Consider the following 12,049-nt stretch of genomic DNA (forward strand, 5'->3'; position numbering starts at 1 on the left):
TGGGATGTTTCAAGTTGGTATCAGAGCCTTGGTTTGAGGGATTCGGGCACACTCTCGGGTGTGTCTGAACTCAAACTAAGGACTTGGTTTTTCAAAAGAAAATCATTTTTATAAAAATAATTTTAAAAAAGCGAAAGAACTTTGAAAAGAGAAAATTGTGTGGTGCATGCAATCAGGTGAGCTCAAGTAACTACTCCCAAATTACCCATACAAGTTTATGTTATGATATGCTTATGAGAACTGCATGCTAGATTAGGGCTAAGGATCTAGGAAGGATGCCTTATGTGCCTGTATATGTGCATCAGCTTTATGAATTACATGTTAGTACAGATTAGTCAGTGATATGATGGCATGATTTGGATATGCTTGATTATGTGTACTCAATGCTTGAATGTTGCTTGCTTTGTGCTTTTAGGAGTTCTAGTTATCTCTAACTAACTAGTAAATGAATATGTTAAGTTATATTGCAAGGACTAAATAATTTCAGAAGGTTAGGTTTAGCTCTATTTCGCAGCTCTCGTTTGAGTCTAACCGTTGTAGGGTAGGACCTCTCATTCGAAGAATTATCTGGTCTTAGTGATATGTAATGGTATTCACAAGCTAGCTAGGGGGAGATAGTAGGGACTTCTTCTGCAGCTGATGGCGGAGAGTGGGATGGTGATTACCCTAGGGCAAGCCTAGGATTAGATTAGCGTGAGAACAACAGTAGCAGTAGAAGGGACTTGGTGGAGTCAAGGTAATTGTTGAGGAAAGTGCGGATAGATGTGGAAGGTAGTATGGGCCTGTACTACTGAAATCAGAGGATCCGTACTTGAATCAAGGAAGGCTGAGATGAATCCAAGGAACTTGTAGTATGAGAGATCCCTCGAGTTATGATGTGTATACTGATGTTTGTTATGGTGTATTTTTAGTATGGTGACTCTACGCAGTAGGCCAGTCGGTTCTTCAGCCGCTAGTGAGAGATCAGGCTCGGGCTCTGGAGCCGGGAAGTTAGACGAGCAGACGAGGGAGTTCATTTCATCTGAGGTCACGCGCAACATTTTAGACCAGACTCCTATGATCTTTAGTACGATTAAGGAGGGTATCTTGGAGCTTTTGGATGAGAGGTTGAGTGTGTTCCGCACTGAGGTGGTGGCCATGATGGGGTCTTGCACACTAACGTTTAGGGAATTTAGAGCTTGTAGAGCTCCCGAATATCATGGGGCTCGGGACCCCATTGCTAGCAGCAAGTGGTTGGCTGATGTCGCCAATGCCTTCCGTACGAACCGATGTCCCGAGGGGGACAAGGTCCGACTTGCCTCCTGTCTTCTGAAGGACAGGGTAAATGACTGATGGGAGGAGGTCGGACATGCCATTGGTGGTGATGCAGTTCTTGATGCCATGACTTGGAGTGACTTTTCGGCCAGGTTCAGGGCAGAGTTTGCACTTGTGATTGAGGTACAACAACTTGCTAGGGAGTTCAAGGATCTCCGGCAGACGACTGAGACGGTGACCGAGATCACTACTATGTTTCAGGAGAGGGTCCTTCTCGTTTCCCAGTATGTGGCAGACGATGAGATGAAGAAGGCCCGATATCATGAGATGATGCAGAGTGATATCCGCGAGTTGGTGAGCTGATCCAGGTGCAAGATGCTGGAGGATATGATTGCTAGGGCTCTGGAGAGTGAGCTGGATTTAGAGATGGAGAGGAAGAGGAAACCAGATGGGGGGCAAGAAGCCCAAGGTATCAGATCATAGATCGAGGAGCCAGTAGGGCTGCAACCAGTGTGGCAAGTGCAGCAAGATGCACGAGGGGGCGTGCAGGGTGGGGAGTTCGGGCTTCTTCAAGTGCGGCCAAACTGGTCATATGAGCAGGGATTGTACTGCTACCACCACCACAGTAGTTTCAGATCTGATTTGCTTTCAGTGCAATCAAAGAGGCCACAAAAGGGACCAGTGTCCGGGTTTAGCAGCAGCAGGACAGGTAGCGGCAAACCGCTCCTGCCATGTTGAGGATTACAAATAGCCGTCAGGGCGGGGCAGAGGCGCCTACGACGAGGAGCAGGGCTTTTCAGCTTACTGCAAAGGAGGCACGTGCAGCTCACGATGTTGTGACGGGTATGTATTCTCTCCTTATCTCTTTATTTGTATTGATTATCGCTTATGTTTACTTGTTTTGTTATAGGATTGTTCTTAGTGAATGGTATATCAGCTCTAGTATTGTTCGATTCGGGGGCTACCCTATCTTTTGTGTCGCTCGCACTTAGCAAGCGATTTGTTGGAGCTCCGGGGGAGCTAGACTGCCCACTGGATGTAGAGATAGCTGATGATAGGACCGTTCAGGTTGCGAGGGTGCATCGGGGATGTACACTACAGTTGTTTGACGAGCAGTTTTTCGTGGATTTGGTCCCCATTCCCCTGCGAGGTAATAAGGTTATAATTGGTATGGACTGTTTGAGCCCCAATGGGGCAGTGATCAACTGCGAGCAACCGCTGGTGAGAGTTCGGACTCCTAGTGGGGAAGGGTTAGTAATCCAGGGCGAGAGGCCGCAGTGTGGACCGACTTTATGTTTAGCAGTGAGGGCGAGGCGCTACTTTCAGCAGGGTTGCGCAGGGTATGTCGCCTATGTTATGGATACCCGGGATAAGGTAAGGGGACAGTGGATGATGTACCGGTCGTGCGAGAGTACTCGGATGCATTCCCGGAGGATTTGCCTGGGATACCTCCGGAGAGGCAGGTTGAGTTCAGGATTGACCTAGTCCCTGGTGCGGCTCCGATAGCCAAGGCACCATATCGGTTGGCTCCTCCCAAGATGCAGGAGTTGTCTATGCAGCTGCAAGAGCTGCTAGACAAGGGATTTATCAAGCCGAGTAGTTCGCCATGGGGATCCCCTGTCCTTTTTTTGAAGAAGATGGAAGGGTTACATCGGATGTGCATAGACTATCAGGAGCTGATTAAGGTGACGGTGAAGAACCGTTACCCCCTCCCGAGGATTGATGATTTGTTTGACCAGCTTCAGGGTGCATCTTGGTTCTCCAAGATTGATCTGTGATCGGGTTACCACCAGATGCGATTCCGGGACGATGATGTGCAGAAGACAACTTTTAGGACTTGCTATGGTCACTATGAGTTCGTGGTGATGCCGTTTGGGCTCACCAATGCTCTATCCGTGTTCATGGACCTCATGAACCGCATGTACAGACCGATATTGGACCGGTCTGTGATAGTCTTCATTGATGACATCTTGGTTTACTCCAAGACTCAGGAGCAGCATGAGGAGCAACTGACGAAGATGCTGGAGACACTGAGGAAGGAGAGACTTTTCGCAAAGTTCTCCAAGTGTGAGTTCTGGTTGTGTGAGGTGTAGTTTCTGGGGAACCTTGTCAACCAGAAGGGTATTCTAATCGATCCGGCCAAGATAGAGGTCGTGATGCAGTGGGAGGTTCCAAGGTCTCCAACTGAGATTCGGAGTTTTCTTGGTCTAGCGGTTTATTACCGGAGATTCATCGAGGATTTCTCCAAGATCGTTGTTCCTTTGACCCGACTGACCAAGAAGTCGGTGACATTCCGCTGGGGGCCTGAGCAGCAGGCAGCCCTTGAGACTCTCAGACAGCGGTTATGCGAGGCAGCAATTTTGACTTTGCCGGAGGGAGTTGATGACTTCGTGGTTTAATGTGACGCTTTGATCACATGCATGGGTACGGTATTGATGCAGCGGGGTCACGTGATAGCTTACGCTTCGAGGCAGTTGAAGCCTTACGAGGCGAACTATCCGACACATGATTTAGAGCTGGGGGCTGTGGTTTTCGCCCTCAAGATTTGGCGACATTACCTCTATGGGATCCGTTGTACCATTTACGGACCACAAGAGGTTGAGGTACCTCATGGATCAGCTGAATCTGAACATGAGGTAGTGTCGGTGGTTAGATATGGTAAAGGACTATGACTGTGAAATCCTTTACCACCCGAGCAAGGCCAATGTGGTGGTCGATGCTCTGAGCCGCAAGGCAGCATCGGCTCCGATTCGAGACATATGTATGAGGATGAAAGTGATTACTCAAGTGTTGGAGCGGATTATACAGGCACGGGTTGAGGGCCTGAAGGAAGAGCGTCAGAAGTGCGAGTGGCTCGTGGGCCCGATGCCGGGCGGGATGATGTCGGGCGGGATGATGCCGGACGGCATGATGCCGGGCGGGGCCCGATGTCGGACGGCATGATGCCGGGCGGGACCTGATGTCGGACAAAGCCGATGTCGGGTTATGCTCGATGTAGCTTGGCGGGGCCCAATGTATGTTATTATGTGATTATGTGCATGGTATGTGGTAGTTTGGGGAGACTCACTAAGCTTCGTGCTTACAGTTTTCAGTTTTGGTTTCAGGTACTTCCGGTAGCAAGGGGAAGAGCTCGGGATGATCGCAATGCACACACCATTTGTTAGCCTGGGGTGTTTATACTCTGATATGTTTTGGCAGATGTTATGATATTTTAAGATACACGACTTATGATTTTTATATGATGTTTGTTGACTTATGGTTTTCTTAATAAATTAAAACGAAATTTTTGGACCATAATTTTGGGATGTTTCAGCTTACTACCATTTTCTGCTGTCACCACCGTTTACCGCCATCAGTTCCCCTAAAACCCTATATACAATTTTTGGATTTTTGTTTTGTGATAACGAACACAAAGAAGGTCCGACATTTAGTGTTTAGAGTAAGAAGAGGGCCCAACATCTGGGGTTCAGATTTGAAATCCCAAATTTTTGGCCCCCATCTCGTCTCCCTTCTCCTTATATCTCACCTCTTATTCTCCCTGGCCTCTTAATCGCCACATATTTTCAACTGTTGCGCTTTTATTGTTTCTGGCCGTTGCAACATATTGACCAGAAAAGGTAAATACTTTGCTTCTAGTGTTAATATAAAAACATTTTATTCTCCTTGTTTATGGGTTGTAAACTTTCTTCTTATTGTGGTTGTTTTCTTTGAATCGTTATTTGATTTTAATTTTAATTTCAAGTATTGTTATTTTTGTTTAGGAATATCCAAGAGTTAGATGTTGAAATCCTAGGTTATCTAATGGGTGGGGTTTCAAATTGTGAATGCCTCTTTTTACCACTATTATGTTTTTTCTTTAGCGCACTCTCTCATTCTCTGATATAACCTCAAAATTGCAAGTTTTGGTTTAAATATTAGTCTCAATAAACATGCCTTCACACCCATGATTAGTTAAGAAGTAATTCCTTGTAATAGGACCTGATGTTATGCTTTAGTTTCAGATTAAAGTAACACCAAACAAACTAATTTCTTACTAATTATAGTAAATATTGTTTGTTAATCAATATATATATATATATATATATATATATATATATATATATATATATATATATATATATATATATATGATGACGTGCCCTCAGCACGAATCAGGAGTCACACTCAGACGCGCTAGAGAACTCCCCAAGGAAGACCCATGCATAATAAAGCAAGCCCGACAGAGCCCCGCATCTGCGGGTGCCCCTAAGCGCAAGGCGCCCATGGAGAAGGCTCGGCCCCGCCAGGGGCGCCTTCTACTCCGCGACAAAGCATAACAGCTCCAGGCGATAAGAGGGATGCTCATCGCATTACCACCTGAACCAGTCGTTTACTCTGACATAACGAGGAGCACGATTACCCAATCAGCGCGCCCGATCCTGTCGGGTCTGACTCCCTTGTCTCGTACGGACTGGCAGGAGGCCTCAGTATAAAAGGCCTCCTCTAGTACTTAGAAAGGTAAGTCGCTCTCTCCCAGTGAACCCTAAACCATCCAAGTTTATCCACTGACTTGACCGTCGGAGCGTTTTCTCGGTACCCCCTCCCGGAGAACGGCTGACGGTTCCTCCCTTTTGTGACCTTACATGTTAACCGGAGTAAACAGAATCAACGAAGATCATCTCCCAGAGATGAGGTCGCATCATTTGGCGCCATCCGGTGTGTGACAAACAACAAACCAAAAGCATACCTCACAACATCTGAAGATGACAACCGACGACACCGGTGGAGATAGCGGAACACCGACGAGCCCCATCAGATCTATGATGTCGTTGGAACCAATCATCACTCCCATCTTCACACCTCAACAGCCATCAACAATTACCGATGAACCACCACAACAAGATGGATCAATGATAACCACTGCTCCGATGAGCGAATTATGGAGGCCAATCACTGAAGGGTCGACGTCCTCCGTCACCGTGTTGACGCAAAATGCCTCCACGCAAAGCCAACAACTAACAACGGTCTCAAGTAGCACAACACCACCAACGGTGGACAACCCCAACGGTGTGCCTGCTTTTTCACAAGCACCACCGCTAAACCAGATGACAGGAGAACAAACAAAGGTTTTCCAAATACCCCCATTTGAGACAAGCATACCATTCAACATGACAATCCCATAGTACCCGCCGTTCACGTAACATAACTTGTTCACACCAAACCAACCACTCTTAGCAACCCAACCACCAATTTTCCCATTCCAATAACAAATATTTTATTGCCCAACACCAGAGCACCTCTCAGCATACAACAACATGCTGGTACAACCGTACCTCACTGCTCAACAATTCTATCCCCAGGGTGTTTTATCGATCCCAAACCCAAATTGTTTGCTGAGAAGTGTGACATCTCCGTTCGCTAATGAACTTCTAGACTACAAAATCCCAAACACAGCAAAGCTGCCACACCTTAAGACCTATAATGGAACCACAAATCCAGATAGTCACATCAACACATACGAATGGAAAATGACTTCGTTAAAGTTGGATGAGCGATTCTGGTGTACGTATTTCCCGACAACCTTAGACAGTAATGCAGGAACGTGGTTCAAAACATTGCGCCCTGGGAGCATTTACCATTTCGGCCAGCTAAAGTATATTTTCCTGACGAATTTCATGCAACTAGATAAGTACAAAGGAGATTAACACTCGATCATTGGTTGCAAGCAGAAGAAAGGGGAGACAGTGCGAGAGTACTTCACCAGCTTCATTAATGCCACATTAGACATCCCAGGAAACAATGAAGGATTAATATCAAGAGCCTTCACATGGGGTCTCCTCCCGGGACCACTGTCCCAGAAGCTTATGTAGAAGAAACCTCAAACACGAGATGAACTAAAAGAAAAGGCAGAGCACTACCTAAGACAAGAAGAAGGAGAAGCGATCAAACAAGCGTACTTTAACGTCATGACCGCCTCAGCCACAAAGCATCATAGCCCACCGTCACACCACCAGGAAACTCCTGGTCGAAGCAGGCACTTTGGGCGCGGGAAATGTCTGCAAGGACGTTTTAGACCATTTCAAAGAGATGATAGGAGAGGCAGACGGTCATACTGCTGGGTTTTGAGCATTCTAACACTCCTAAGGTGTACATGCAACCCTAATAACCTTGGATCTATGTTTTCTCTAAAATACATGCAAATAAGAATTTCCAAGGTTTTCATCCTAACTAGCATAACATGCAAACTAGAATCATAATATACTAGAAGAATGACATACCTTTTGATAGTGATTGGTTGTTTGGAGTTTGAGAGCCTAGCACCAATAGTGTGAATGCCTCAAGTGGAATCACAAATCACCACAAACCTTGGAACCTTGAGAGAATAATATATGTGCTCTAGAAATTAGGCCACCACTCTTGTTCACACACAACTAGTGTCATTTCAAGCATCATAAGCTCCTTTATATAGTGTGGAGGATTAGGGTTACATCCATGTAAACCCTAATACCCATGACTCTTCCTTTCCAAGGATCCATGGGTTAAAAGCTCCATGGATTCCCATGCATGCCAAGCCCATTCCAAATGAGTATTAGCCCACACTACATAAAATACAAGAGCCCATATTTAATTAGTCACCTTTTTTATCACCAAATTAATTCTAAATTAATTTATGACCAATACTAATTAAATAATATGATTTAATATTAATATATTATAACTTATAATATATTAATAAAGCATGAACATACTATTCTCAAAAGATTATCCAAACAAATTGTTCGGGGGAAGTGCAACCCAAATGGACCATGCCGGGTCGGGTCAAGTACATCTCAAATATTGTTATGGACTTAGACACCTTATCCAACTGTCTCCCACTTGGATGGGTCTAATAACATATTTGCGGATATGACTTCAGGAACCAACCGGCAATCGTAGCTCTCAAAACCCTGTTGAACTATGAAGCGCCATTTTAGATAAGTGATCATATAATCCTCTGCTCTCATGATATCAACCGGACAAATACATGGAACAATGTCTTACTTATTGCCCAACAGTTTGTTTCCCGATTTCCGATTTGTTTGACAAAGAACTTAATCGAACACATCAATTTAGTTCTGACCGGGCCCGGTACATAGGTCAAAACAAAATCATCGAGGGGCCTAGATATCGCTTCTAATCCTCCAAGGACTAGAAGGAACAGATAAACTTCGACTCATATACTTGTTTCTACTACTTGTTGAATTGTACACAAAGGCACGTTTTATAACATCAAGTTACTGATGCGTTTTCGTGCAATCAATGTACAACCAACTCATAGGTAACAACTCATATCTCTAGGTTTGAAGACTTATATGATATTACCGTCTCACGATCACTCGAGATAAATTCCATGAAGTGATGCAAGTGAGCGTGGGTTGAATCCAATACTCATAACTTATGAGCACTCATGAGTGTTGTAGCCATGCCCAACATCTTAGACCTCTACAACCAACTCATGACAGTCTTGATTCATATCTACTTCCAACATATGACCGACTGTGGATGGTTTGAATAACTTAATCATTCGGAAAGAATAACCTAGTTATTATGGAAGTCAAAACATGCAAACTGAAACACAAGAATAATTGAATCCAATATGGTCTCAGCACTTATGAATATAAATAAAACACCTTTTATTCATCACCATATTGATTCCACATTATTCTGTTTCGATTTATCAACTTAACACTTGAATTAAAACAATAGTTGTCCCATGCTCCAAGCATGTACACTATGTTTTCTAAACAATAGTCATGCCATACACCAAGTATGCACACTATGTTTGTCTATGATCTTTACTTTGTGAAGTAGATCAATTGAACATGATTCCAATGATGCTCATTTCACAGTCCCAAATCCTTACCGTAAATGTAAGAATACCAAATTCTTGTCATTTACTGTAATCTGTTAGATTCCAAACTTATATGCATTAATCCTCTTGCAATGTCTATGCACAAAAGTCACAAAACTTGTCAACAGTCATTACAGAGTATTCCAAAGGAGATTAATTCCAAGGAAACGAAGTCTCATATTCAAAGTACATTGCTTTGAACATCCTTCTTGCATAAAAGTTTCTAACTTTCTCATAGATTCTTAATATCCAACTCCCAATATGGAAAATTTCCATATTCCCATTTTGATTATCATATCTGAACAAGAGCTACCTCTTTTCAGAATATATCTATATGGTCCTTCCAAAATTTAACATTATACTTCCAACTGTCCCTTAGCAACCAATCTTTGGTGAACCTTAGATTGTCCTCGACAATTGCTTAATCATTTTAGTCATATCTGGTTCTATTCCTTTTTCCCTCTTAATGCTCTAAGCATTTTGAAAAATTTAGAATGAATAAATATTATAGCACATGTGACCGATCCTATACCCGAAGCATATGGGACACGATTCATGATGTCTCACATAAAGACCTGATACTAGATTAGTCTTTTGCTATAATATTTTTTATTTGCCATGTTTTCAAAAATCGACTATGAAGAGGGATGCCGTAATCTTAATCGAATTTGAGAACGCAATATATATAGAATTTCCTTATGTTGAACCATTCCAACATAAAACTCATATATATGTCCTTGACTAATGATGATTAAAATCTCAATCTAAAATTTTTAGTATTGAAATGAAGTATAATCTCCTCTCCCTTAATTATAGCAAAACAACCTTTTCCAAGTGAAACTCTTGTTTTCTATAATTAACAATACTCATCATAATTGATTATGCTCCCACTAGCATAATAATTATTTAGCACAACAATTATGCTCCCACTAGCTTTGACATGTACTCAGAAATCTACTTCTAGAAATCAATACTTAATTGACTTTCATCTCCAAAGTTCAGACTTTTGATACGAGATGCTTCGACAAAACTTTATCTAAACTTCTCATACTCATACATCTTTCCTTAGATAGCTCACATGTGTGTCTAAACAATTATGAAGAGGGATGTCGTAATCATAATGTTTAGACCTGTTTGCCATTTCTCACAAGTCCATGTTAGTGTGTCGGTTAACCACACAAGCTCCACTAACGACTTTGAGAATGCAAACAACACAATTGCTATCTACTTAAAATCTACTTAGTGAAAGCGTTTCCTCACCATCATTTTCATGAATCGGAAAGAAACCTTATGACACTTAGATTTTATGGTGTATGTGTTCCTATCCATGTGAATTTGTCAAACCCTTAATCACAAGACAAGGTTAGTGACAAACTCAAAATCTTATGGATTGAACTTGTTCAACCTTGATTTCTTGCCTCTTGGTAGCCCAAGGGCCCACCATTGCTTCCAAGTTGTTATGTACACAATTGAGAACTCACAGAACTCACATACATAGTCAACTTTACCGGAATAGGCACAGAAACAAGAATTATGTCAACACGATAGGTTACAAACCTCAAGTCGTGTGCTAGCGATAAACTATAGGTTTTATCCTTGATTAGCTCTTGAAACTTTGAAGACCTTTAAGACTCCCACTGTCCTCTTGACATATAAGTTTCTCTTTGTCAAGAACCATTCCTTGACAACCAAACAAATATTCAAGAGTCAGTGCGGATCCTTATCAAGATAAACACTTCACACAATTGGTGTCAATTGGTCTTTGTTTTATCCAAAACATCACAACTTACCAATTTCAAATGTACAAGAGTAGAAAACATTTTACTCTTACATTTGACAAGTGTTATAAAACTTCTTTAAGATGTGTCACTCAAGTTACAATCTTGGAGTATGACTCTAAGACTTGTTTTTGGAACGAAGTATGATTCATCTTCTTGTTTTTAACCATTCCAACAATTCATGAATCCTCTTCTTAGCCATACAAATGCACTAAGATGTACTTAGAGAATCAAATTGTGATATGGTTCCATAATCATTAAGATGATCATAAAACATGATACTAAAGTACTCTCCCATCTTTTCAGATTTGAGAAACTTTTATCTTTCTGCCTAATTTGATTCTTCCTATTCGCCCTGCCATACATTGAAACTTTTCCAATGTTTCAGAATTGTACTTAAACTTGTAGGTACAACCATATTCACTAAACTTTAGTAAATCATGACGAATAGTCTTATCGATCTTTGTGGTGGACTTTGACCTGCACACACCCAGTGTACCCGATCCTTTAGTCTTTCACCTGTCTCACATATACATGTGGTCAGGGAATTAGTCTTAACTTTCCAAAAATGAAAATTCTCATTCATCATGCAATACAACCTGCATGATTCCAAGTTTCAGTCCAATTGAAACCTTGGGTGATGAGAATCTTTCCTTATTTGATAAATTTAGACACTACCACAGATGAAAGAATCAAATTCATTATTGCTAGAAACATACAAACATTAACTTTCCATGAATGCCATTGCAAGGAGATATAAAATAAAGTAAAACAAAATTTTATTTATTTATAAAATGCGGAAAAACTTTTCCTTACAATGCAACTTTAAATGGAAACTATGCTATTACATATTTCCTAGCAATCTATCATAACTTCTAAGTAGTAGCTCAAGAATCTGATCTTCGAACCATGCGATTGAAATCCATATTCGCTATCAGATTCAGCATACTCCTTTTATTAAGTGTCCTTCCCTTTGCTTGATCCTGCCAAACACCAAAATGTAACCGAGTCACATTTTGTATTAAGAATCACCAATAAGGAACTTAACAGAGTTAGATAGTGGACTTGCCTGAAGCAGAGTCAAACATTTTGTTTCTACTTGCTTTCAGATCTTTCAGGTATTCAGGGCAGCTTCGCTTCCAATGTC

Source organism: Lactuca virosa, chromosome 7, assembly GCF_052849685.1.
Source record: "Lactuca virosa cultivar CGN04683 chromosome 7, Lactuca_virosa_CGN04683_v6, whole genome shotgun sequence".
NCBI classification, from domain to species: Eukaryota; Viridiplantae; Streptophyta; class Magnoliopsida; order Asterales; family Asteraceae; genus Lactuca; species Lactuca virosa.